General features: G+C 36.0%; 1 pseudogene; it reads left to right on the top strand.

The window, feature by feature from the left end:
• The first annotated feature begins 12,435 nt into the window (after positions 1-12,435).
• On the top strand, positions 12,436-23,960 carry LOC126720800 (probable glutathione S-transferase; annotated as a pseudogene).
• Positions 23,961-24,321: the final 361 nt, after the last annotated feature.

The raw sequence follows: 24,321 nt of genomic DNA on the forward strand, positions 1-24,321 counted from the left end.
ACCGAGCCACCTGTCTCCAAGCCAGTGCAGCGGCTCCACAAAGCACCAAGGTGGTAGCCAAGATGCCTCAAACAGAAGAAGGCTCTTCCACAGTTGTCTCAACAACTAAAGTGGCTCCCCTTACTCCAACTCTGACTGTTGGGGCGCAACCTATCACGGGAATAGGAATACAAAAGACTCCCCAGGCTTAGGGAATTTAATAGTGGGATTATTTTGCTACTTTTTTTTTTTGGAGAAGGCATTTTGTCTTTACTTACCTTCTTTTTTATGTGTACCCAATTGAACTTCATTTAATGAAAGACTTCTGTTGGAACCTTGTCTTACAAATCTGTACTAATATCTTTATGATTTACTATTTGTTTACCATGCCCATAAATAATTAAGTATTTGTACCGAGGTGTTAATTTCCCGAGGTAGGTGATATGAGAAATCGAACCTAACCAAGGTCAAATTGAACACAACAAACATAGCTTAAGTGTTACTTTACCTAAGGTAGGTGACCCAAGGAATTGAACCTAGCCGAGGTTCTGTTTAACATAAAAAAGAATTTAAGTGTTAATTTACCCAAGGCAGGTGACTTGAGGAGTCGAACTTGGTCAAGGTTCTGTTTAACATAAAAATAATCTAGATTTTAATTTACCCAAGGCAGGTGACCCGAGAAGTCAAACTTGGCCGAGGTTCTGTTCAACATGAGAATAATCTAAATGTTAATTTACCTAAGGCAGATGACCCAAGGAATCAAACCTGGCCGAGGTTTTGTTTAGCATAAAAATAATCTAAGTGTTAATTTATCCAAGGCAGGTGACCCAAGGAGTCAAATCTGGCTGAGGTTCTTTTAACATGAAAATAATCTAAGTGTTAATTTACCCAAGGCAGGTGACCCAAGGAGTCAAACCTGGCCGAGGTTCTGTTTAACATGAAAATAATCTAAGTGTTAATTTACCCAAGGCAGGTGACCCGAGGAGTTGAATTTGGCCGAGGTTCTGTTTAACATGAAAATAATCTAAGTGTTAATTTACCTAAGGCAGGTGACCCGAGGAGTCAAATTTGGCCAAAGTTCTGTTTAACATGAAAATAATCTAAGTGTTAATTTACCTAAGGTAGGTGACCCGAGGAGTCGAATTTGGCCAAGGTTCTATTTAACATGAAAATAATCTAAGTGTTAATTTACTTAAGGCAGGTGACCCGAGGAATCGAACTTGGCCGAGGTTCTGTTTAACATGAAAATAATCTAAGTGAGAAAACAAGTATCTTAAAAACACATTTGATTGCATAAAAAAAAAAAAAAAAACCTTACAATACTTTTGGAATAGAAATAATACTTTTGTAAATTATTTACATTCCATGGATGAGGTACAACAAGTCCATCCAAATCCTTTAACCTATAAGCCCCCATTCTAGCCACTGAAGTTACTCGATATGGCCCTTCCCAATTAGGACCTAATTTTTCCCGAGAAGGGTTTCTTGCACTCCCAACAACCTTTCGCAGGACCAAATCCCCTGGAATAAAAGCTCTTACCTTTACCTTTTTTTTCGAACCCCTGCCTAAGCTTTTGCTGATATTGCGCCAACCTAACTGCGGCTACCTCCCTCAGTTCCTTAGCCAAGTCAAGGCTATGAGCAAGAATTGCTCATTGCCATCACCAAGGGGTTGGTCGGACCTTAGAGTTGGGAACCTTGTTTCTGTAGGGATAACTGCCTCAACTCCATAGATTATGGAAAAAGGGGTCTCACCTGTGGATCTTCTTGGTGTAGTGCTTGCTCACTCCCAAGTGCAGGAGATCGTAACAATATAATTCTTGGAGTACCGATGTCGAACCACAAGGAGCAGGATAAATTCAAAGACAATATAATTAAATAACAATTTGGGTGAAGAAGAAAAGTACTTTTGCTTGGAGATCATTAACAAGAATAATAATAAAAGATGATTAAAATCAATAATGTGAATACCAGGGCATCGGGGTGTTTCCCTATATCGATATGAAATTCTTTGTGATCTAAGAAATTATATATTTCATAATTGATTGTTCTTATACAATTAAATACTTATGATTGAACGCATGATAACCTAGATTAATAATGCGATTAGAAAAGTTTTCAGAAAAATGCATTCACTTTAAAACCTGATTTCTATTTGAAACTATTAGAAATTCATCTAAACAATAAGAAAAACATGATTGAACTTATTGAAAGCATGGAAGAACTAATACATTAAAAGAAATCTAATTGAACAATTAAATATATTGTTGATAAAATCCTAGAAAGAATCACATTGAATATTCATACCATATAGAAGAAACACAGCCCCTAGCCCAAGCAAAGAGTTTAGGTAGCCATTAGAGAAATAAAAATACAAGGTTTTCTCTCCAAAATTTGTTCTACACAGCCTCCCTTCCAAAACCCCAACGTCTAAGTGTCCAAAGAAAATAAAACTTTTACTATTTTAATTTCCGTCTAGGTTTACAGCAGTAAATTGTGAGTTAATTTCGACCTTCAAAAATTGATAATTTCGCAAAACTCAAAACTGGAAAGTTGTAGATATTTAAGTCACGGTTCCAACCCATCTAGCCTTGTGTCAATTGGATTTTTAAGGAGAGAGATACGCCTAAAATACTGATCAGTGCTCAAATCAGATTTTTTCCTTTTCAGATTCTGCCTCTTTGATTTCTTTCCTTATTTGAAGCTTCCAATCATGGTAGGTGATCCAAGCACTCCAGCTGCACCTCATTAGACATTTAAGCATGGTACTTTAGCTCCACTTTAATTCTAGTTTGGCCTCCATTCTCTTACAAATTCCTGTAAACTCATCTTTCTCACATGATTTCCTGAAAGTAGAAAATTACACACAATGAATAGCATCTTATTCAAGAAATTATGTAAAGATAAATAATAGGAACTAATGCAAATCATGGCTTAATTATACAAATTAAGCATAGTAATATGGAGATAACGCCCACATAAAAATATAACAAGTATACATTTTAAGGCGTTATCATGTAGCTCATCCACCCATCTTCCCTTTGTATCTTCCAATCTCTTCTTCAAACATCTTCCAATCTCTTCTTCAAACTGTCCGGTATAACCTTGTTTGTGGGCTTAACTTGCCCATTACTTTGAGGATATGACGGAGTAGAGTATTTGTTCTTTCTTCCCAATTCGCAGCAGTATTTTTGGAAAGCCTTGCTGTTAAATTGAAGTCCATTATCTGAAACAAGTATGCTCGGGACCCCAAATCTTGTGACGATATTCCGCCATACAAACCTTTTTACATCTTGATCTCGGATATTTGCTAGTGGTTCAACCTTTACTCATTTAGTGAAATAGTCAGTAGCCACCAGGAGAGACCTCCGATTCCCTGTGGCTCTAGGGAAAGGTCCTACAATGTCCAATCCCCATTGGGCAAAAGGCTAAGGGCTACTCAGTGGGTTCAGCAGTCCTCTTGGCTGATGAATGTTAGGAGCATACCTCTGACACTGATCACATTTCTTAACATACTCTTGTGAGCCTTTTTGCATGTTTGGCCACCAATACCCTTGTGTCAAAACTCTATGAGCAAGTGACCTGCCCCCTGTATGGCTACCACAAATCCCTTCATGTAATTCTTCTAATAACATTTCAATTGCCCCGGGATGAACACATAACAAGTATAGTCCCTAGTATGAGCCTTTGTACAATTTTTGGTCCTCAAAAAGCCAAAACCTTGGGGCCTTTTTACGAACCTTCTCCGCCTCGACCCAGTCCTTGGGTAAAATTCCATCCTTAAAAAATGCAACCATTGGGTCTTGCCAGCTAGGGCCTACCTTCATAGAATTAATCTCTACTGGAAACGGCTCATTATAAGCGGGCGACACATAACTCTCTATGAGCAAGATCTGAGGTAAATCCTCCCTACTAACCGGGGCCAAGGTTGCCAGTGAATCAGCATGGGAATTCTTGCCTTGAGGAACTTGCTCAAGCGTGAAAGAATGAAAGTCCCTTGACAATCTCTTTACCCGACCTAAATACCAAAGCATCCTTGGATCCTTTGCTTCATACTCCCCTTGGACTTGTCCAACTACAAGTCTTGAATCACAATATGCTTTTATAATCTTGCCACCAAGCTTTTGCACAGCCTTCATACTCTGCTTCATTATTTGTTGCTACAAATCTGAGCCTAAGTGACTTCTCCAAAGTAATGCCATTTGGTGAAACCATCACAATCCCTATTCCTGATCCCTTTTTGTTTGTTGCACCATCCACAAATAACTGCCAGGTACATTCAGCTACTACCGTTTCCACATGCACAGACCTTTCAAGTCTTTCCCCCACCTCCGAGTTTCCCAGTTCCTAGTAAATTCTGCCACCAAATTTACTAGAACCTGACCCTTCACAGTTGTTCGAGGCATATACTTGACATTGAATGCTCTGAGCATGGCTCCCAATTGGCCCCCACAGTATGCGCCTGAAAATAATGAGGCAGCTTCTTTGTGGCATGGATGATGGCAAGAATTGCTTTTTCCAAATAAAGATACCTAACCTCAGCCTCTTGTAGGGATTTGTTGACGTAATACATTGGTTTCTGAACTCCTTCGTCCACATGTATTAAGACCAAACTCATAGCATGCTGAGCTAAAGCCACATAAACATATAAAACTTCCTCCTTTTCCAGTTTGGACAGGGTTGAGGGATGGGCCAGATATGCCTTCAACTCCGTAAAAGCTCTGTCACATTCTTCAGACCATGTAAAGTCCTTCCACTTATGCAATAGCTGGAAAAATGGTCTACACCGTTTTACAAACTTTGATATAAACCTATTCAGAGCTGCCATCATTCCGGTTAGGCACTAAATTTCCTTCGGGTTCCGAGGAGGATGCAAATCATGTATGGCCTTAATTTGGTCGGGCTTAACCTCAATCCTATGATGAGTTATCATGTATCCCAGAAACTTTCATGATCTGACTCCAAAGGAACATTTTGAAGCATTCAAACGTAGCTTATGTTTCTTTAAGATTGCAAAAATGTCACCGAGGTCTGACAAATGCTCGGTCTCTTCTTTACTCTTCACCACCATATCATCAATATAAGCCTCTATGTTTCTTCCCAATCGACTCTCAAACATTCTCGTCACCATTCTCTGATATGTCGACCCAGCATTTTTTAGTTCGAATGGCGTTACCCTATAATGGAAGTTTCCCGTTGGAGAGAGGAAGGCAATTTTCTCTTGGTCCGACAATGCCAGAGGAATCTGGTGGTAACCTTGGAAAGCATATAGGAGGCTCATCCTCGGATGTCCAAATGTTGCATCCACCAATTGATCAATTCTAGGAATCGGAAATGGGTCTTTCAGACAGGCCTTGTTGAGGTTCGTGAAATATACACATACTCTCCACTTTCCCGACTTCTTCTTTACCACCACCGTATTGGCCAACCACTCAGGGTAGAAAACCTCTTTAATTGCTCCAGTCTGTTTAAGCTTACGGACCTCGTCCTTAACAGCTTCGGCATGTTCTTTTGAGGACCGCTGAGGTATTTGCTTCTTTAGAGTAACACTTATGTTAACATTCAAATGATGACAAACAAACTCAGGGTGGACCCTAGGGGCTTCATTCGCACTCCATGCAAAGATGTCAAGATTGTCTTTCAAAAATTCCACCAATTGCAACTTATCCTTTGTTGGAGTAGAGATCCAACCTGAAAGTATTGATCTTCATCATCCCCAATAATGACCCTTTCCAACTCCTCACACGATATTGAACTATTCGAGGACGCTGGCCACCCTAGCTATGATTGCTACATCGTCGGGACAGCCTCCGAAGAACTCAACTCAGTAACGCGATGATTAACTATTGCCAGCATGCATTGCCTAACTGTTGACTGATATCCCACCAATTCATCCACCCTTCCATTAGTGGGATACTTCACCTTGACGTGCAACGAAGATGCAACTGCCCCCATAGCATGCAACCATGGTCTGGCCAAAATGGTAGTGTACGGCGAAAAGGCATCAACTACTATAAAATCCACGCTTACCATCCTATCCCCAGTTAAAATGGGTAATCAGATCCTTCCCTTGGGGATAGTGACACTCCCATCGAACCCAATCAACGGGGAATCATACTGGTCCAAATCCTCGGGTTTGAGCCCCAAACCTTTAAACAAGTCCGGGTACATTATCTCAGCCCCACTGCCTTGGTCAATCATCACCCTCTTGACATCATACCCTGCTATCTACACGATCACCACCAAAGCATCGTTATGTGGCTAAATAGTTCCCAACTTGTCATCCATGGAAAATCCTATGATTGGTTGATTTGAGACTTTGAATCTTTTACTCGAGGCCTCTCCTTCAGGGCCTCCCTCCTACGTCGACATCAACATTACCCCTCTAGCTTGGTGTGGCTTCTCTTTCATGGTTGCAAAAATAACACTTATTGTCCCTAAAGATGCCCGAGGGACGCCACCATTATGTGATTCACACCTAGGTTGGTCTGCCTGATTATTTGACTGTTGCAGAAATTGTTTCAATTTGCCCGCTTTCACTAGTTGGTCCAAAAAGGCTTGTAAGGTTTTGCAATCCTTGGTTGTATGACCCCAATCTTGGTGATATTGACAATACAGGCTTTGATTTCTTTTATTGGGGTTGCCCCCCATCTTGTTCGGCCTAATTGTAAATGATATTTTCTTTGGGGCTTTTAAATAATAACCTCCAATGTTTCTTGAATAATATTTACCATGGGTTTTAATAGAGGCAATATGCATGGGTTTCAAATAAAATATGGTAACAACCACTATAATGGAATAATGTGATATTCTCATGAGTTTTTCTATAGATAATCATAATGGGCTTGTAGGATGAATAATTACCATAAGTTTTGGTAATGAATGTTGGGATATGAGATAAATAGTGACCATGAATTCTTATTATATAAATTTCATGGGTTTATAATATGGTATGAAATAAATACATGTCATAGGTTTAAGATAAATAATCACAACTTTCCATGGGTTTTTATATTAGTAACACAAATTCATAATTCTTGATGGGCTATATACATGTTTGCCATGAGTTTTGGAATATTGAATAGTGTTACGTAACATAAATAATAACCATGGGTTTATAATATGTAAGGTTGAATTTTAATCAACCATCTTATTGGCTTTATTCCGTGCCAAATTTGCTTGTAATTTAGCAATTAGTAACCTTGTATTTAGGTGTGAATCATGTAAGGGTAGTGTGTGAGAGAGTGTGAAGAAATGATCAAGACTGTGCATTGAAGCAGGGACTCGCGGCTGGATCTCGCGGGTGGCTCGCGACTTACAAGCTGCCAGAAGATGCACACGAGTGAAGCATGCAGAGAAGCTGAACCATTATGCCAGTTGTAGCACTACAGGACAAAAAGTCCAGATTGGCCATGCAGTTAGCTCACGGCTTAGGCTCGTGACTTAGTCAAGTCGCGAGGCCAAGTCGCCAGTCCACTTTGTCATGGAAAATCTGACTCTTCGCATTCCTTTCTCACTCCAGTATAAATACCCCTTATACCCATGAAATATTGAGAGCTTCCAGAGAGAATTTGAGAGAGAAACCCTAGAGAAAAACAAGATTGATTCATCCACAATCTTCACATAGTGACTCTTCAAATTCCTTAACTCTCACCCTCTCCATTGTTATATCCTTGAGAGGTTCTTTAACCAAATCCTTTTGTCACCTTAACCATATCTGTGAGAAGGCTTTTTGGTGCTTTGGGAAGCAGTTTGGAAGGAACCAATTCATATTGGTTGATGCTATGGGTTATAGCGAAATCCGGTAAGCTAAAGAAGAAATAAGTTCGGCGTAACCTCGTTGGAGTAGAAGCTTGGAGGGCTTAGGTACATTGGGTAGATTAGGCTTGGAGGGTCTTCTACTATTCATGTATCCCAACTACATTTTTTAGTGGATTATTTACAGCTTGGAGGGCGGTGGAAAGGTTTTACGCCGAGAGCTTCAGTTTCCTTTTTGATAACACATCGTTATATTATCCTTGTGTTTACATCTCTCTTCCCTTAATCTTTGCCATTTAATTTCTGCTGTGGATGTGATTTTATTTGGTTCAGGTTGTTTATCAATTCTGTTATATGCTTATGTTCATATTCCGCACATTAATTGTTTGATAATAAGCTTGAATTGATAATTTGAAAATTAGGGGTCTAAACGTTCAAGGGTGTTTTACACACATTTTGAACATTCATAATATGGTATGAAATAAATAAATGTCATGGATTTAAGATAAATAATCATAACTTTTCATGGGCTTTTATATTAGTAACACAAATTCATAATTCTCCATAGGGTTGATATATGTTTGCCATGGGTTTTGGAAAAATGAATAATGTTATGTAACATAAATAGTCACCATGAGGGTTTTATAAAATAGATTCCATGAGCTTGTAATATTATAGTAATAGGTTTAAGAACTTAAAGCATTGTTCATTATTGGACTTGTGATATAGTATCTTGCCAAGTATAGATAACTTTGGGTTTTTTTTACTAAATAGTGCTAAGTAGCTAGCTTGAGCTTTTAATAGTGCCAACATAAATTGGGCTTTTGAAATATTGCGAAGCATAAGTAGTCTTGGGTTTTAAAAAGAATGGGATATGTGCATTGGGCCCGTAGGACCGGTTTTGAGCTTAGTTAAATAATGATAATGAAATTGGAAAAACAAAGAGTTTTTGGACTTTTTGTTTAATTTATATCGTGGTTCAATTTAGATAATGAGATATGAAATATTTGTGGGCCAATGAGATGAGAAATATTCAGGGAGGTGAAATTTTGGTATTTTTGGTGAATAAGTAAATGTGATTAATTATGATTGTGGCACGTGGCATGAATAAAAAATTTTACCTCAACAGTGTTCAATTGACATTTTTGGTATTTCTAAAGGAGATGATCAATGTTTTAAATTTTAATCCTTCTTTCCCCATTTATCAAATTATTACAAAAAAACAAACAAAGAAGAAGAAGAAGAAGAAGTGATTATTATTATTTTCACTAATTAATTAATTAAGACAAAATGGATGAAAGGTATTATGGGCTCGAGTCTTAAACCAATCTCAAAATGAATAGTTTCAAATTGTAACGATTGTGGACATGGTAAAGTTATCTTTTTGGAGTCGGCCTTGAGTTTTTGTATAGATGTTTAGGCTTCTTTTTCCTTAATGTTCAAATAAAAAAAATGTCGGGAATTTTTAATGAAGGAAGTTTTCTATGGGCAAATCTAAACTTAAATCTACTTTTCAGGGGTGGGATTGGATTACAATGAGGCCCACTTGCACTTATGAATCTTAGCTAGCAAAAACCCAACCTAAATTCATCTTAGCCCAATAATGGACGCCTAGGGCCATCAAGAGGGGGAGTGGGTATTTGGAGCTAGAGATACAATCATAGATATGGGTAAAGGGTTAGTGGCATTTTTGGGGCCATCGGTATCAAATCCAGATTTGGTGCAACAGGTAGGATTATTTCACTATGCAATATTGAATCAATGGGTGATTGAAAGATAAAAGTTCACTTTTACGCTCCATTTATTTTAATGCAAAATATTTATAGGTATTTGGTATGACACGTAAATTTTTTTAAGCAAACTGCTAAAATAGGTGGCTTAGCCACCAAAGCCACCGGTGTTGAAGGTTTGGTGATTGGACCGATGAAATCGGTAACCAGAGAGGTGGCTTTGGCGACCGGATTGCTGATAGCCATCTTTGCACGGTGTCTTCATCCATTGAATTGCTAGTAATGGTGGCTGGAATGAGGTCTTTAGTTATCGGACCTCTGGCACTGGTCATTGAAATGGCAACTTCAGCCACTGGACCGTTAGCATCGATTGTCGGAGTAGCGACTCCGGTCATTGGATTGTCGACACTTGCTACCCAGCCCATTAGACCGTTGACCTAGCCACTAAATAGGGTGAGTGGAAGCTATTGTGTGTTTTTTTTAAAATATTTTACCAAACTTTTAAAGGTAATATGTTTTACAACTTTTTATAAAATATTTTACTATCAACAAAAAATATTTTACAAATTTGACTATATTTTACATGCAAGAAAACAGCTGAAAATGGGGAAAAAAAATTCAGAATTTTTTTTTAAAAAAAAGGAGTGTTATGGCCTGTTTGGAAGTTTAGAGAGAGAGAGAGGAGAGTAGAGGGGAGTAGAGGGGAATGGTTATCCTCTATCTTATTTGGATGTTTTTAAAATTAGTAAGGGGAAATGGAGTAATTAGCCCTTCCTCTTGTTTGGATATTTTAAAAATTAGGATGGAAATGAGAGAAAATAATTTAAATAGACAAATTTACCCCTATTTGAAAATGGACTTACAAGTCTATTATTAATTTGTTAGATTAAATAATTATCTAATCAACATTTTCATTCCATCAAATACCACTAATAAAAGTATAAAACTACTATTAACTATTATAAAATAATTTTTATTACCTCAAAAAAAAAATTATAATAAGCATTCTGATTAATTAGCTAGGCTGAGAAAGTGAAAATTTTAGAATTAACGTTAATAGAAACGTGAATAAACGTTAAGTTCTTTTTCCCTCTCTTTCTTAGCTAATTTTCTTGGGAACCAAATGTAATATCAAAAAAATATACAAAGAAACAGAACCTATATATGATTGAGAAACAATCTCGCAGAGTTAAGCTAGATTCAAAATCCAACAAATATTATCGAGAACCGATCTCACAGAGTTAAGTGAAATTCCAGGTGGCGAGGACGATGGCAGGGGCGGTGGATCTGTTGTTCAGCTCGTCGGCGAGCCTTGAGCTGTTCAAGCTCAATTTCCAGTTCGACGATCATGAGATGCCGCTTGTTGGAGAGATGCCAAGCTCCAAGTAGTTCAATAGGATTACGTGGGGGAAGCCTATTGCCGATGCGGAAAAGTTCTCACTCGGTCTCGTTGCTGGTGGTTTGGTCGATGGGACTATTGATATCTGGAACCCTCTCGCTTTGATCTAGTAATTTTTGGTCTGGTTTGGTGAATTGTGTGAATTGAATTGAGCTAAGCTGGTTGCATTGTTTGAAAATTTGTGAAATTTTCTCAAGAAACAAACAAAGATTATTTATATAATTGGTTTGTAATTTTGTTAATTTAGAAATGGTAAATTGGGGAATTCATTTGATTAATAATTTATCTACTCTACTTTTTCTCAAAATTTCTCCAATTTAGGGGAATTAAAAATGAGGGGTTAGAGGTAGTTGAAACCCCTCCAAACCCTCCCCCTCCTTCCTTAAAAAACTTCCAAATAAAGTAATTTAATTACTCCCCCTCTTTACTCTACTCCCCCTCCTTTTTTAAACTTTCAAACAGGCGAATAATATCAGCTTTATATTTGAAAAATTTTAACCTTTCAAAATCTACTTTTATATCTCACAACTCTATTATAATTGCATGAGATCCAAATCAGTTGATGCCAAGTTCAAGTTATGAAGTGATGCGAAGTAATCCTTGGCTATAGATTTTGGGATTGTCAACCTATTAGTTGAAATGGTCGCTAATTAGCTTGTTTTCTCATTAATTGCCAAACAAATTCTAAGGTTAAATTGTGCGGACAGTGGAAGCACCTCGAAAGATAATATATTAATTACTCATTGTTTGATACCCCTATAGAAAACGATACAATATATGCAATCGTGGTATCCAAAGATCACCCATTGACCGCTGCGAGCCTTTTTTTGTTGAACATTTACCTTTTATTTGTTGACGGGAAAACCATGTGGTAAGCTGAAGGAATTTAAGGGACTAGATTTTAATTTAATTATTAAAAAAATCAAGTCATTTTAAATATGCTCATAAAATATGAGGAAAGACAATTTGTCATTTTTGAGAGTTGAGATATAAAATTGGAAGAAAAAAATATTATTGTATTTCAATTAAATCAAGTAGTTTATATATAAAAATAATTTTATTTAAATTATAACAAATATTATTCTTATAATTTTAGCTAATTTCTATTTCAAATGAGAAATATTTAACCAAATGAATGATATAATTTTATAACAAAAAAACCATTATTCTATGTTAAAATGAGGTCAATTTTTAAATTAAAAATTTATTATTCTACGATAAAAATGAGGTAAGTTCTAAAGTACATTAACCCACTACATTTTTTAAAATAAACTTATCTTGGTGCTTTGACCTAAGGCTCCTAGGTTCATAGCATAGTTTCTCTTCTATGCAATATAAGGGCCCGTTTGGTGAATGCGTTTAAAAACTGAAAATTGTTATTTAAAAACATGTGTGGAAATACATATGAGTGAAAAAGTTTATAAAAATACGTATAATATTGTTTAAAAACTAAAAATTGTTATTTGAAAACACAAACCAAACACCCCCTAAATCTTGGTCTGTTGCACGTCCCTTTGGTTCATATCTCACTTTTGCCCCATTTGCTTCAATCATTTGAGTTTCGTGACAATGGCAAATGAGGTGGTTCTACTAGATTTTTGGCCTAGCATGTATAGGATGAGGGTCAAGATTGTGCTGGCCGAGAAGGGGATTAACTATGAGTACAAGAAGTAGAACCTAGGGAAGCACAAGAGCCCTCTGCTTCTACAGATGAACCCCGTTCATAAGAAGATCTCGGTTCTCATACACAACGTAAAGCAGGTGTGTGAGTCTCTCGTCATCGTTCAATACATAGACGAGGTCTGGAAGGACAAGTCTCCATTGTTGCCCTCTGATCCATGCCAGAGAGCTCATGCTAGGTTCTGGGTTGATTTTCTTAATAAAAAATGTAGGTTTTGTGTGATAATTAGAACATATTAGAAATAAGTGCAAAACTTACTGTACATTATGTTTCTCAATTTATTTTTTAGGGTAAATTTCATTAGCAACCTCAAAGGTTTGGGTAAATACCAAACAAGTCCAAAACTTTTTAAAACTATCAAATTTGATCGCTTAGTGTAGTCCTAAACGGTGTCAACAAGGACGTTACTCTTAACTCTCTTTTCTCTCTCCTCTCTTATCTGTCATCCCTTTCTCATGGATCTCAGACCAGAAATTAAAACCCACAAAATCATCCCTAAGCCCCTTCACATGCTCCACCATTAGATCACAAATTTGTTCAGCCAAGTCATCCATCAAGTCCTCCACACCACTCTCCACCGAGACTAACTCCATGGTTGGTTCTTGAAGGCGATTAAGTGGAGCTTGAGGGCGATGCTCTCTGCGAGGTCTCCGCAATGGACGTCGGTGATGGTCTCCGCAAGGTTGTTGCGGCGAGAGTTGCTTGCAAGTTACCACAACGATCTGCTTTGAATCTTGGTTTCTCTACTCTATGGTTGAGGATTGGCTTAGGTATTTGTTGGGTTTGGTTGCTGTGTTTGATATGGTATTTCTCTATGGGTTGGTTTTCTTTTTTCTTTTTGAAATGGTGGCGGTAGTCTTCTGTTTGGGGCTCTTGTTGATGATGGGTTTAGGTTTGAGAAGAGCTGCGTTTTGATGAAATTTCTGGTGTTTCTAGGTGTGGGCTTATGAACGGTGTGTGTGTTGTTTGGGTGCTGTGTATTTCCTGTTTATGTGAACAATTCTTTGTGGGTATGAATTCAAACTTGGACTCTCTTTTGTTTGGATGCTGTTTGTGTTTGAATTTGGTGGGTGTCCTTTCAGATCTGCATGGCTGGGTGGCTGGAATTGGTTTAGTGTGGTTTGGTTTGGCCGTGGATTTTGAGATTGGTTTGATTTGGGTGGCTGTGAGCGTGGCTTTGTAGCGATGGTGGTGAGGTACTGAGGTGGTGGTTGTGGTCTACTGGTCTCAACTAGCAGATCTGTGGGCTGTGGGTATTTGTTTTTTTTGGTCTGAGATAGAATGAGAAAGGGGCAAGAGAAGCAACAAAGGAGAGAGAGTCAAGAATAGTTAACCATCTCGAAGCCGTTTAGGACCAAATAGTGGCCACGGACTAAGTTGATTAGTTTTAAAAAGTTTTGGACTTGTTTGGTATTTGCCCAAACTTCAGGGATAGTTAATGAAATTTACCTTTTTTTTTTAAAAAAAAAATTTAAAAATGTAAATAGTGGAAGAGGGAGATAAGATTCAAATCATAATACCATTACACATCTTTGGTGCGATAGTCACTCTATAAGTATAAGTACTTGTAAGGTGTGAGAGGGGGTAAGGGCTGGAGTTCAAGTCTCTAGGAAGAAGTTTCACACATATATACACAAAAGATGGGGTCTCGCTCGGATTAGGCTAAAGTAGAATTTCTATTTTGTATAAAAAATTAAAAAATAAAAATTCTAACCATAACTATAGAGGACCATAAAAGATGGGGTTTTGCTTGGGAGCGAGTAAGGTGCTATTATGTTTACACTAAGGTAGAGAAGCCACATTGGTCGTCCTCTCTCCCCCCCCTCTTTTTTAAACCAAAAAAAAAAAAAAAATTATTGAGCTATTACTTGAATCCACGGTAGGTTTCTCAAATAAATTCAAACACATGAAAGGTTTGACCAATTTAGCACAAACTTTGTTATCATTCTAAGATCAATTAAGTTTAATGCAATCAATTAATGTTTCTCCAGATTTTCGAGTCTCTGAGTTGATTGACTCCAATAATTCTTGTTGGAATTCGGGCTTAATTAAAAAACTCTTTCTGCCTTGTGAGGTGGATTCTATTAAAAGTATCCCGTTGAGCATGCGTATGCCTACTGATAAATTGATATGGGCAATAAGGGTGTGCAAAAAACCGAAGAACCGAAAAAACCGATTCAAACCGATCGAACTGATGCAAAAATTTCGGTTCGATTTCGGTTCGGTTCGGTTTCGGTTTTATTAAATAAAAAACCGAAAAGTTCGGTTCGGTTTTCGGTTTCAAATTTTAATAAACCGAACCGACCGAACCGAACCGAAATATATATTATATTATAATTTATATTAAATATATAATATTAAATATATACTTTGACTCTGACTAGTGACTAACCATTTGTCACTTTGTGACTTTGTAGCTTGTCCTCCGAGATACGCCTAAAGAAAAGAGAGATTTGCTTGGCCGCAGCTTTTGCGTGGGGCAGTGGGCTTCCAGCCTTCCATCTTTTCATATTCTGATTTCAGTCATTCAGCTTTCATCTTTCCAACGTTTTCATATTAAACAATTCAACCATTCGGCTTTCATCTTTCCAACGTTCAGTGATTCACAATTCAGCCATTCAAGATTTCAAAATTTAAACAAATGATCCGGCCTTACCTTTTTTAAACATAATATTTTAAAACCCATTAGCTTAATCATCTATAATTAAACTAAATAAGTATCTAATTAAACTAATTAAATTAAAACTAATTAGAGTATAAAATTATAAGATGAAAACCCTACCCTACAAACCCAGCCCACACTCTTCAGTTTCACTCTCACTTTCCACTCTCTCTCACGTTCATCAAACTTCAGCCTCCACTCCACAGTCCTCTCACGCTGAATCACCCTCTGCCGCCGCCTCCACAAGCCACCCTCCTCACGCCGGCTTGATCATCAGCTTCTCGTCTCAGTGATCTCACGGTGAGTCTCTGCTTTGATGCTCTTTTCTTCTTTTCTTTTGATGATGCTTTTTTCTTCTTTTCTTTTGATGATGCTCTTTTCTTCTAATGCTCTTTTCTCACGCTGGCTTGATCATCAATTTCTCATCTCAGTGATCTCACGGTGAGTCTCTGTTTTGATGCTCTTTTCTTCTTTTCTTTTGATGATGCTCTTTTCTTCTTTTCTTCTGATGCTCTTTTCTCACGCTGGCTTGATCATCAACTTCTCATCTCAGTGATCTCACGGTGAGTCTCTATTTTGATGCTCTTTTCTTCTTTTCTTTTGATGATGCTCTTTTCTTCTTTTCTTTTGATGCATGATGATAAGTAAATAGGGGTTTTCAAACACGTTGAAAACATGACAAAAAGCCACTTTTTTTATTTATTCCATCCAGGGTGTATGCATGTGAATGATTTGAGGGTTTTTTTTTTTCCTTCTTTTGTTGAGCTAGTGAATGATTTGAGTTACTGAGTTAGTGTAATTTAGTTTTATATAATGTTGATTTCGTACCCTCTCTAGCTCTCTCTGTTTTGGGTTTTAGGTTTTGAAAATAGTGAATCTCTGTTTTGTAGAAACAACATAAGATCAAGATGTTAATTTTTTCAAGTTTTAATGTTTTATATGCAAATAAAGTTAGGGTTTTGAAAAAATTGATAACCATGTGCTTGGCTGCTTGTGCTAGTTGGTTTATTTATTAAAGTTAGCTCAGCTGATTGCCTTTGTCTCATGTGGTTGTTGAAAATCTCGACAACCCTCTCTCTGTTTTGTATTTTAGGTTTTGTTTAAAACTGAATCAATAAAGTTAGGGTTTTTAAAATACTGAATCAATAAAGTTAGAGTTTTTAAAATACTGAATCTCTGTTTTGTAGTAAAGTTAGCTGATTGCCTTTGAGTTCTGATATATAAAGTTAGCTGCTTTTTTATTTATTTATTGTTGATATATTTTTGTTCATTGTTGTTGACATGCTGTGAATCTGTGACTGTGATGTTAAGTTGTTATTTTCTTATTGATGTTACAGATTTGAAAATCAATAACCCCATGTGCTTAACTGTGATGTTGGTGTATTTGTTAATAGTTGACTGTGATGTTGGGGTATTTGTTTATTATTGCCTTGATGTTGATGTGTTTATTATTATCTTATTGACGTGTTTATTGTCGGCTTGTTGCTGTATACTAAAGTCCTTCTCATTCCTCTTTTTTTTTTTTTTTTTTTTTTTTTTTTTTTTTTTTTTGTTTCTTTCTTGTTGTGTTATTGTATACTAGAGTAAAGTGAAGAGTCATTTTCATTCTTTTTATTTTTTACTTTTTATAGTTGCTGACTTATTGTGTTTTATTATATATTGTAGATGAATGAGACAAGAGAAATCCCAGAGGGTCAACACAATGAAGCGGGTCAAGGGGCAACCAATGTGCATGAAGACAAAGGCAAACCCCCACTCCCACCAAGTGAAGGTAATATTGGTAAAAAAAGATCTATTGTTTGGGGTCATTTTACTATTATTGAAGGGGGGGAAAAACCTAGGGCAGCTTGTAACTACTGTGGCACAACCTATGCTTGTGACACTAAATGTAATGGCACTACAAACATGAGAAATCACATACAATCACAATGTTTGAAATATCCTTATAGGGAAGACAAAAAAAATCAATCAACCCTAGCTTTCAAACCTAAAGAAGAAGGAGAAAGTAGTAGTAAACTTGTGCCTTGGGTGTTTAATTTTGAGGAATGTAAGAAAGTATTGGCAGAGATGATTATTCTAGATGAGCTGTCTTTTAGGTTTGTAGAGGGTTTTGGTTTTAGGAAGTTTATGTCTGTTACCCAACCTAGGTTCAATCCAATCCCATGCCGCACAACAATTGCCAAAACTTGCTTTAGGGTGTTTTTAGATGAGAAACAAAAGTTGAAAGAAGCCCTAAGAGAGCAGCGGGTCTGTCTTACCACAGATACATGGACATCCGTTCAAAATTTGAACTACATGTGTCTCACTGCCCATTTTATAGATAGTGATTGGAAAATACACAAGAGGATTCTTAGTTTTTGTTTAGTGGAAAATCACAAGGGTGAAACACTTGGGAAGGCGGTTGAGATGTGTTTACTTGATTGGGAGATAGACAAAATTCTAACTATTACAGTTGATAATGCTGCCTCTAATAGTGGGCTGATTTCTTTTATTCAAAAAAAGACTAAGAATAGGAAGGCAACAATTTTAGGGCATAAATACTTGCATGTGAGGTGTAGTGCTCATATCTTGAACTTGATTGTTCGTGAAGGGTTAGTTGAAATGGATGAGACAATAGTGAAGGTGAGAAAATCTGTGAAATATGTGAGATCATCTCCACAAAGACAAAGCACATTTAAGTTATGTGCAGAGAAGGAGAAAGTTGACTTTAGAAATCAGTTGTGTTTAGATGTGCCCACTAGGTGGAACTACACCTATATTATGTTGGAGAAGGCCGAGAAGTATCAAAAGGCTTTTGAGAGATTGGAGGAAGATGATCCAAATTTTCTTATGACAATTAGAGAGGAGGCAAAGGAAGAAGGAAATGATAGACATGAGGTTGCTTGGGGAATGGATGATGTGGATTGGGAAAAGATTAGGATATTTTCAAAATTTCTTAAAATTTTCTATGATGCAACCTTGCGGTTTTCGGGTGCTAATTATGTCACTAGCAACTCTTTCTTTTTGGAGCTTATGTCAATTCATGACACAATTGAGTTGGAGCATGAAAAAGATAGTTATTTGTTGAGAAAAATGACTGATTACATGAAGAACAAATTTGAAAAGTATTGGGGGAATTTTGATAATATGAATCACTTGTTGTATGTAGGCTTAGTTCTTGATCCTCGATACAAGTTAAGGTATCTTGAGTACTGTTTTGGTACTTTGTATGAGAGGCAAAAGGCTGTTGATATGGCAGGAAAAGTGAAGGCTGTTTTGGAGGATTTATATAAATCTTATACTCAAAATCAAGTGGGGAGTAGTAGTACTAGTGCTGCTGCACAGGCCCAAAACCCAAGTGGATCAATAGAGGGCGATGATTCTAGTGTGGTTGATGCGAAGGCAATGAGGATGATGGGATTTAAGAAGCACTTGAAGGTTATTGATTCTTCAAATACCAAATCAGAGGTTGATAAATACTTGTTAGAGAGTTGTGAAGATGTCTTTGATGATAATTTTGATATTTTGGCTTGGTGGAAGGTTAATTCCCCACGATACCGTGTGCTTTCAAGAGTTGCACGACATGTTCTTGCAATTCCGGTATCCACTGTGGCCTCAGAATCTGCCTTTAGTACGGCTGGTCGTGTCCTTGATCCCTTCCGGAGTTCATTGTCTCCACTTATAGTGGAAGCCCTCATTTGTGGTCAAAACTGGCTCCGTCCTTCATTGACTCCAATCTGCCTTCGTGCTGCCATGGATGATGTTGAGGAGTTTGAAAAGCTTGATGGAGGTGTGACTATTATTTATTATATTAAAAAAATGACTTTCTATTTCTTTATTTATTAAAAAAAATTCTGCATGTCTATCATTATTATTAAAAAAAACTGAATGTCTTGGATTCTTGGCATCTTTATTATTTTATTGTACATTCTGCATGTCTACTTCTTTCTTTATTAAAAAAAACCTAAATGTCTTGGATTCTTGGCATATTTATTGTTGTATTGTACAAGTGACTTTTATGTTTTTTTCATTTTTTGTTTTTAGAACTCGTGAGTGATGCTGCATTAACGTCGGAACTTGGCATGTCCACACCAACACCGATTGAAGTTGACGGTTGACGGGTGGTATTGATGTTGATATGTACACTTTTTGATATGTATAGTTGTACACTTTTGATATGTACATTTTTTGCTATTAGACACTAGTAGACAGTGGCCTACATATAGAGATGGGCTTTATTTTGAGCTTTGACAGTGGCTGGCCTATACATAATACATAGACAATATATGATACATTAGGCAATAGGCAATGACATATGGCCAATTTATTTTGAGTCTTTGGCCAAATATTAAATATGGACAGTGTATATGTTGACATTGACACTGACATATAGCCAATTTATTGAGTCTTTGGCTATAATGCTATTATGTAGGTAACATATGGACAATATGTGAACTTTGACATATTACTAATGAAGTAATGAAATATGCACTAGTTATTTTATTTTGACTTGTACAATTTATTTTTTAATCTTGTTTGTATTTGATGGGTGCTTGTAACAAGTTACAGAATAGTTTGAGGCATTGAGCACCTGTGCAAATGTATTGTGAATAGGTTATATCATGTTGACAGGTTATTTTTGGATTTATGAATGTGATGTGTATTTTAATGAGTATAATAGAAGTTCTAAAGAAGGTTATGAATTTATGATAGGTTGTGATTTATAAATCTGCTATATGTGTTGTATTTTTGGATTTATGAATTTGTAACAGGTTATTATTTTTTTTGAAGAATCTGCTATAATGTGTATTTCTAGATTTATGTTGAGCAAAAGAAAGTTATGAAAAATTTCAAATGAAAAGCAGGTTGTGATTTTTTTCTTGTTTGTAAAATGCATGTGTAAAAAGGCCCTAAAATGGCCAAAATAGGAAAGGCCCGAATCTGGACCAAAACAGAAAGCTAAAAAAGGCCCAAAGATGGCCATTGCCAAAATAGAAAAGGCCCAAATCTGGGCCACAACTGGTTCCTAACAAAGGCCCAAAATAGGTTTCTAAAAAAAACTTAATTAGAGCATAAAAGGGCCATAAAATAAGAGCCTAAAGGCCTGAATACTGCATTTAAAAAAAAAAAAAAAAAAAAAAAAAAAAAAAACCCAAACAGAAAATTTTTTGAAAAAAAAACTGAAAGGCCTAATTGACCCAAACTCCAGGCCCAAAAACCGAAACCGAAATAAACCGAAACCGATGGTTTTTCAACTATTTCGGTCGGTTTCGGTCGAGACTTTTAAAAACCGAAAATTTCGGTTTCGGTTGGTCGGATAAAAAAAAACCGACCGAACCGAACCGATTACAGCCCTAATGGGCAGAGACTAATAATGGGCTGTTCACTGTCAAAAGCGCTTATAAGGTGGCTGTTGATATCTTGGCTGCTTCTCCTTTGGGTTCTCTAGGTTCTAGCTCGGATGAGAGCAATATGAGATGTTTTTGGAAGCGTGTTTGGAAATTAGATGTGCCTTATAAGGTTCGACATTTCGTGTGGAGGGCATGTCGTGACAAATTACCTACAAAAAGGAATTTAAGACACCGACAGGTTCTAGCCGAGGATATGTGTGATGAGTGCAAGTTGGATTCAGAAACTACAGGACGTGTTTTGGTCTTGTCCTAGAGCTCAAAAAATTTGGAACTACTCTGGGATTTTCCAACCTGGTTTTGTTGGTTTATTCCTTTCTTTTCTTCACTTGTTATGGAAAATGATGATGGTAGATGATTGAGAGGAAAATATTATAGCTTTAGTGGTCACCATAGCTTGGAGCATTTGGGCTAATCGCAATGAAGTTTGAAATGGAGGAAAGAAGAAAGGGGAACTAGAGCTACTGCAATGGTCATGGCATTATTTGCAGGAGTATGTTGCTGCCAAAAAGGTTTCAATTAAGCCTGATCAGAATTAGATTGAGTATTGGTGTCCACCTTTGGAGAATTTGTATTAAGTGAAAGTAGATGGGGCAGTTTTCTTGACAAAGAAGGAAGTAGGGATTGGGATTGTTGTTCGGGACAGTCAAGGATTGGTGATGGCTGCAATGTCTATGAAAGTTAAAGCTCCGCTGGGTCCTTTGGAAGTTGAGGCAAAAGCCTTTGAGGCTGGTTTGTAGTTTGCAAAGGATTTGGGATTACAGGACTTCATTTTAGAGCATGATTCTCTTAATGTTTATAGGGCTCTTACTGGTTTATTTCATGCAGTAGCCGTGGTTGCTCCTATAGTATATGGGATTATTGATTCTTGTCATGAAGTTTGTAATTTTAGGTTTCCTCATGTGAGACGCAAAGGGAATACACCTACTCACCTTTTAACTAAGCATGCTTGTGGCATTGTTGATTTTCTAGTTTGGATGGAAGAGAATCCTTGTTTCTTAGAACAAGCTCTTAATCATGATGTAATTTCTTTTTTTAAGTAATGAAAGTTTCTAGTTTCCTATAGAAAAAAAAAAAAATTGAATTTAATTGAGGTACAATACACAAGGAACTATAACTAAATTTTGTATTAGAAATTATTATTTTATAGATTGAAGTAAAAATGAGTTAAACCCATGTTTTAAGAGATTACTAATATGTCATTGGACAAAAAAATGAAGGAAAAATTAAACTTTTCCACTCTAAATTATTACCCCCAGTTACACTTAACTCTCTGTATTATTGTAACACATGATTAATCTCCCAAGTTTTAACTCTACTTCAATGTCCCCCTTTCTATTTGTTTGGATGTTAAGTATGATGAAATTTACTATTGAAAAAAAATTTTCCCTCTCCAAAACATAATGGAGAGAGGTAAATTAGTCTTTAAATGCTAAATTTCATTAGTCTTAACAACTAAATAAACTACATGGGGTTAAGTGTGACATATATTTTAATTTGGGGGGATGAAGGTTGATAGTGTGTTGATAGTTTAGGGGTTTAAGTGTAATCGGGTGATAGTTTAAGTTGAAAAAGTGTAATTTGTCCAAAAAAGAAAGATAGAACAAAATAAGAGGTAAAAATATAAATTGATGGTTCCTATTTTCCTTTCATATTGACCATGTTGAATTTTTGGCATTGGATCTAAACCTAATTTCTACATACTCTTGACATTAGTCACATTATCTTTTCAAGAAGGCCTAGTAGTCTGTCAATTATTTTTGGGAAATTATTATTTCACGCTTCAACTATACACACAATGTACACATGGTGTAAAATGTGGAAACCAGATGTCTACATTTTTAAAAATATCCACATTTTATACATGATGTGAAAGGAGTGTGTATACACAGAGTATGAAACAAAAACAATCCTTTACTTTTTAGGAGAGTTGGGCAGTAACTCTCTCTCTCTCTCTCTCAAGCAAGCATAGCTTATATGCTCCATCTCTTACTCTCTAACTTGCTAATGTTTAAAGAAATTTTACTAGTAGATTTATTTTTTGGTTGAATACTATTAGCATATATAGTTGTTAGTATTGTATAATACATGAAAAATATAACATCAAGTGAAAAAAAAATTTCATCATAAATACGTATTAACCATGCTTATGAATCATACAATACATAGATGTGTATCGTATGACTCATTTCGTATCATGTGAATTGTATTTATTAGACAATACATAGACATTTGGGTTTACTGATTTTTTTTGGGTGAAAATTTGTTGTTTGATTTGAGTCCAAAAAGTTTCTAGACTTGTTTTTAATACAAAATATTTGCTACTTTATTGAGCCCAATAAAATAATATGTCCATGAGTTTTTTAATTTTCTTTTTTCTCTTCTATGAAATTTGTACTACATACATGATACTTTGCTTTCACATTTGTAAATGACAATAAGAAAGATAAAGAAAAAGTTACTGAAATATAGAAGAACAAATTACTAAAATATAGAAGAACAAGAAGAGATAGAAAATGTTGATAACGATGAAGAAAATGTTAATGAAAAAAATAATTTTATAAGATGATGAAAATGAAGATAATATTGGCTTAGATGAAATTAATTTGCAAGATGATTGAGAAATAAATTGGTTTATATATCATGTATAATGTATTATCACTTTTGAGTTTTTTTTTTTTTTTTTGGACCAATTTTAATGTGAATGTTATAAATATATTTTGATTTGATATATTTTGTTAGCTTTGTTAAATATTATTATATAAGTGAAGAATTAAATTAGTCATAATTTGAATATATTCCGATTTTTTTAATGCCTTATATATTATTATTATTATTATTATTATTAAGTATCTATGCATTTTACAATACATATAAAAATAAAAAAATCAATTTACGATATGCTTTACGATTTCACTATGTCTACTAGTAGACTTGATTTAATTTGAAAATAAATATTTTAGCATTAATTGATCATTCTTTTTGGAAAAGTGATAATACAATGTTGGTGTAAATGTAGGTGTACGATGTTCAAAATAGGATATGTACCACAAAAGGAGAAGAACACGACATGGTAAAGAAGGAATTTATTGAAAATTTTAAGATATTGGAGGCAGAGCTGGGTGACAAGCCTTACTTTGGGGACGAAACATTTGGGTTTGTAGATCTTGTTCTGATCACTACCTACAGTCGGTTCTATGCCTCTGAGATGTTTGGCAAATTCAGTATAGGAGAAGAGTGCCCCAAAATTATTGCATGGGCAGAGAGGTGCATGCAAAAGCATAGTGTTGCCAAGAGTCTTCTTGAACAAAAGAAGATTTATGAGTTTTTTGTGCAATTGAGGAAGAAGCTTGGCCTGGATTAGAGTAATTAGGCCCGAGTGTGAAAGTGTTAGCATACACTCGTCAATAAGTGCAGGGACACACCTAATTAATGTGTCAAGTTGTGTTTAGTGCATAAAAAAAGTAGTATCAATAGTGAACTTGTATAAAAGTTACTTTTATCATAAGTTGCCAACTTAATAAGGTGTGAAACCGAGTGTGTCCATATATAAAATTGTTGTATTGGCATGGCTTTTGACCGTCATGCAATATATTGTATAAATTTTTTAGCTTGGGCTCGTATCATCGGAGTAGGTATGCTTTTTGAATTTTGGATCTTTGCATTTCGTACTGCTAAATAAACAATTATGTAATGTGATAAAAAAAAAAATTTTTTGAACATCT

Source organism: Quercus robur, chromosome 4, assembly GCF_932294415.1.
Source record: "Quercus robur chromosome 4, dhQueRobu3.1, whole genome shotgun sequence".
NCBI classification, from domain to species: Eukaryota; Viridiplantae; Streptophyta; class Magnoliopsida; order Fagales; family Fagaceae; genus Quercus; species Quercus robur.